Below are 5,961 nucleotides of genomic sequence, written 5' to 3' on the forward strand. Positions count from 1 at the left end.
GCCTCTCTTCTAAACTTATTTTAAAAAAATATATTTTTTATAATTATATGAATTGTCATTATAATATAATTTTTAATAAAATATAATTAGACATAAATATGATCGAAATTGTTAATAGCTTTGTTAATATTCACTCTAATGCATGTGTGTATCAAATTGATATTGATATCAATAATTAATTTCTATAATTAATTTTAGAATAATTATCTAAATCAGTCCGATTTTAAAAGCGTCTTAGTCTTCAAGAAAAATTAATACACAAAAATATTTCTAAGGTTTTACTCCGACAAATAAATCAGTCAGCCAGTTCATTTTCCAGCAAAGTAATTACCTAAAATCAATCCCTAATGATTTTAAAAGCGGACATTTTAGTCTACAAAAAAATTAATATACAAATCAATTCCCAATAATTTTTCTCCGTCATTATTTACAAAAGATGAATTATATTCAAATATATGTATATTATTTTTGTTTATAAATTTTTGTCAAGTGGTATTAAAATATCTATCTGTATTTAAAGAATCTTTCATTTTGTCTACAAAAAGTGAAAAAAATAATTATGTCTTTTTTAGAATTAAAAAGTATATAGATATATATAGTCACTCAATAATAATAATAATAATGTTCAATAAAATTATTAAAAATTATTCTATAAAAAATTTAGGATCAAAACTATTTAATATTTTTGTATTTAATATAATCAAAAGATGTCTTATTTTAAAAAACATGTTTGTATTAAAAGAAAATATTTTAATTTGAATTTCAAAGAATTATTATTGACCTTGCTTGTTACAACAAAAAGAGTGTATCAATATGCTAGTAATATCGTCCACATGCACAAAACTAAGCTAATAATAAATGTTGACATATAGTAAAAGTAAAATAGATGGAATACTGTTATGTTTGACAGAAAAAATATTGGAGATTGATCTGTATATTAATTTTTTTAGGACTAAAATGTTCGCTTTTAAAATTTTTTGGGAATGATTTGGATAATTATTCTGTCGAAAAATAGATTGGGGACTGATTTGTTTGTCAGAGTAAAACTTTGAGAATTGATTTGTGTATTAATTTTTTTAGGAACTAAAATGTCTGCTTTTAAAATCTTTTGGAGACTGATTTGGGTAATTACTCTTAATTTTATGCTACTAAAAGTTATATATAGTTATTCCTTTTATGGTTTATGAGTCTAAGTTCAAGAGTCAAAATATTTTGTTTGATTTTTTAATTTGTTATTCTTTCTTAATTACTTCGTAGAATAAGAATTTATTTTTCGTTTTTCATCGAAGTTGATCTTTTAAAGGTACAAGTTATAATTTTTTATGATCGATATTATTTTTATGTGGCCATTCTATTATTATTTTTTTGATAATTATTCTTACTGAAATTTATTCTTTTCGCCTAACGTTACAACGCGATTATCATTTGTCACAATAATTTACAATACATCACATTCATCAAATACCACCTCGAGTTGTATGCACTTGATCCAGGTTCTAATTACATATATGTAAGAGTTGAATAAAGGTGCAGTGAACTCTATTTACTATTTTAACGAAGGATGGATGTATTTATTCATAATTATGACCAACCTAATGGAATGTTGGCAAAGTTAATTTTCTTAGAAAGAGCTCAACTTTTGATTGAGCAATTGCATCTAAGGAGCTTTATAGGCCAAGTTCAAATTTCATCTCCTTCGTACTTTTCATGTTTGCTGGAAAATCTTTAAAATAGAACATATAATGAGATTGAGTTCCTCAATTTAGGTTCAATTTTGCTAGAATTTTGTCAGCCTTGGAAATGCAATTTTAAAAATTGGTACTGTATTTAAATTTTCGTATTTTAAACCTTTGATAATAAAAATAATTTTATAACATATTACGATTTCTTTTTAAAAACTATTGGCTTTCTCGTGCATCAATGCAATGCCACTAATGGGAATAAAGGTCAATTTAATTTCTCAGTGTGGCTATTCTATACCTTGTCACATTACATGAATAGAAGATGATGAAACTTATTTAATATGAGAATGATTTGAATTTACACGGATTCTAAATGTTCAAATTGATAACATTATTTCAGTTAGTTGTTGTCGTTACGAGAATGATTCTAATCTATATGAGCGCATTTGTTTTTGTGGTCAGGATACAGAAATATGGACAATAAATATTTAAAGAGTGTTTGGATAGAGAGACATAGACACTAGAAGACACCGTGTCTCTAGGATAATTTTCTTCATTTTTGTGTCTACTTTTAAATGAAGGATAATATGATGGACACGGAATTTAGGAGGGTAGACACGAATTTTTAGTAAAAAAATTATCCCTTTTTCTTCATAGATAATTACTTTTTTTTTTTTAAAATCTAGTTTGATTTTCTTTTCTATATCGTCATCCTCAAAGAGGTTCTGAGAGAGGTACTCAGCGAATATGAAAAAATACTATCTTTTTCCTTCTCTTTCTCTATTTTTGTGTTTTTTTATTGTGTTCTTCTTCTTTCAAATGGGGTAAAAAGTACCTATTGAATCTCCCAATTTATATAATAAAAAATTTAGAAACAGACAAATAAAAAATTTTAAAGAAATATAAAAATGGATTGTACCCAAAAAGTTTTGAATGTTGAGTTGCTCAAGAAAAATTGAATTGGCGGGAGCATAGTTTAATAGGTATAACAGGTATAATTTCTCCACCGTTCTTTAACAATTGGAAAAGGGCTAAACGACAAGGAAGGAATGAGAGACACAGGAAGGGAGAGAAGGGTATTAGAAATATGTTTATTTTAGTCATTTTGCATAATATTTTAGTTTTGTTTATGCGTATTCAAATATAATATTGGACATTACATTAATGTTTTGTATATTATATCCAAATACAATATACAAAGAACTTTTAGTGTCTCTTTCTGTCTCAATGTCGTATTATGTCCTATCTACAAAAACAAACGCAACCTATGTCTATAAAGTCTAAAACAACTTAAATATTATTTAAATAATTTAGTTCTAATACTAGTATTTGAAGATATTAGTTAAAAAAAATTAAATTGTTGCCTCAATTTATATATTACAATAATTATTTTTGGATATATTATTTTTAAATTTTTTAATATGAAATTTTTTTAGTTTATAGATTTATTTTTATTTATTCCAAGTATAACTAAGAAAAAATAAAATAGTTGAGTTAAAAATCTGACCATCAGTATCATCGTTATAATATTTTACGACAGATAGCATTCTGGCGCTAAGAATGTTGACGTGGTACATTCTGGTGTCAGTATGCATATCTCTCTCTTCTAAATTTATTTTTAAAAATATTTTTATTATAATTATATTAAAATTAGTATTTAATAAATAATTATATTAATTATCAATAATTCTAATCGTCAATTATTCTAATTATATTAATTATCAATCATTTTAATTGTCTTTTATTATAATATAATTTTCAATCAAACATAATCAATGATAAATTAATATTGATATCAATAATAAATTTCTATAATTAATTTCGTGCTACTAAAGGTTATATATAATGTTTCTTTTGTGGTTCATGAGTCTAAGTTTGATAGTCAAAACATTTTGTTTAATTTTAAATTTATTATTCTTCCTTGACTACTTCATAGAATAAGAATGTATTTTTCGTTTTTCATTAAAATTGATCCTTTTAAGGTACAAATTACATTTTTTTATTATTTTTTTATTTAGTCATTCTATTGTTATTCTTTTAATAATTAATCTTACTCAAGCTCATTCTTTTTGTCTAACGTTACAGCGCGATTGTCTTTTACCACAATCATTTATAATTCACCATATCTATCAAATACCATATCGAGTTGTATTCATTGATTTAGGTTCTAATTACATGGATGTAAGAGTTCAACAAAGGATAACGAACTTTATTTCATTGAAGAATAATTGAATTTACTCATATATTATGACTAACTTAATGAAATGTGGATAAAATTAGTTTTTTTTTTGAGGAGTTAGATTTTTAATTGAACAATTACTTCCAAAGAGCTTTATAGGACAAGTTCATATTTTATTTCCTCTATACTTTCTACGTCTGCTTGAAAATTTTTAAAATGGAGCATATAATAAGACTAAATTTTTTAAATTTAGGTTCAATTTCGCTAAATTATTATATTATTATATAACAAGTAGCATTTTGGCACCAAAAATCCTGACGTGATACATTATGTGCCAGTATGTATACCTTTCTTTTCAACTTGTTTTATTAAACTATTTTTTTTATAATTATTATAATATAATATTTAATCAAACATAATTAACCATAAAAATGATATTAATATTAATAGTTTTGTTAATATTCTCTGTTATGCACGTGTGTATCCTATTAATATCAAATTGACATTGATATCAATAATAAATTTCTATAATTAATTTTATTCTATTGAAAGAAATATATACAATGTTTCTTTTTGCAGTTTGAGTCTAAATTTAAGAGTCAAATTATTTTGTTTAATTTTTAATTTATTATTTTTTCTTGATTACTTCATAAAATAAGAATGTATTATTCATTTTTCATCGAAGTTGATCTTTACAAGGTACAAATTACAATTTTTATGATCTTTTTTTATGTTGTCATTATATTATTCTTATAGTTTTGATAATTTTTTTTACTCAAACTTATTTTTTTCGTTTAACGTTACAGCACAATTATCTTTTTTAACAATCATTTACAATACACCACATCTATATATTAAATACCACTTCAAGTTATATCCATAGATTCAGATTCAAATTACATGGACGTAAGAGTTTAACAAATAGACAGTAAACTTAATTTTACTAAAGGATGGATGAATCTACTTATATATTATAACCAACCTAATAGAAAGTGGATAAAATTAAATTTCATAGGAGGATTATAGCTCAATTTTTGATTGAGTAATGACTTCCAGTCATCCTCTTTATGCTTTTTATATCTACCAGAAAATCTTTAAAGTGGAGTATATAATGAAATTGAGTTTTCTCAATTTAAGTTTAGTTTTCAAAGAATTGTGTTAGACTTGAAGATGCAATTTCAAAGATAGGCACTGTGTTTATTTTTTTTCTTTAAAACTTTCATAATAAAAAATAATTTTATAACATACTGTGATTTTTCTCTCCAAAACTACAAACCCTCTGGTGTGTCAATGCAATGCTATTGATGCAAAAAAAGATCAATTTAATTTTTTGTCGTGGCTATTTTATATCTTGTCATAGTACATAGATAGCGGATGATGAAACTTATTTAACAAGAGGATAGTCTGAATTTGTAGAATTCTAAATGTTCAAACTAATAACATTATTTCAATTAGTTATCATTACAAGAATAACTTTAATCTATATGTGTCTGAGATTTAAAACAGTTTAAATATTATTTAAATAGTTTAGTTCTAATATTAACATTTAATTGAATTAATTTTAGAAGAATTAAAATTGTTACCTCAATTTATATATTACTATTATTATTTTTTGTTATGTTATTTTTAAATTAATTTTCCTTTTTTCAAGTTTTAAATTGATTTTTATTTTTACTGACTCCCAATATTACTAAGACAAAAAAATAAAATAGTTAAGTAACTGCTAATAATAAATAATACTTTTAGATTATTAATTACTCAAACAAAAACTAAATTTTGTATGATACTATTAGTTGTACTAAAAAATTTATTAACGTTGTATAAAATAGTTAATAGTTGGGTTAAAATTTATCAACAATTGCAAGGTTAAACATTTTAGTTGTCCAGTATGACGTATTTAGTTGGGTTAAAATTTTATTAATGTATAATTAATAAGATCATTAAGTTAAAATGTAGTTGTCCAATAATATATATTTAGATATATGAGGAAATAATTATGAGTATAAAAAAACTAAGTTAATAACTATAATTAATGACTATAATTAATATATATCAAATTAATTTAATATTAATTAATTTTTTTATTTTAAAGCAGATTAA

The sequence above is a fragment of the Arachis duranensis genome, chromosome 9 (assembly GCF_000817695.3).
Source record: "Arachis duranensis cultivar V14167 chromosome 9, aradu.V14167.gnm2.J7QH, whole genome shotgun sequence".
NCBI classification, from domain to species: Eukaryota; Viridiplantae; Streptophyta; class Magnoliopsida; order Fabales; family Fabaceae; genus Arachis; species Arachis duranensis.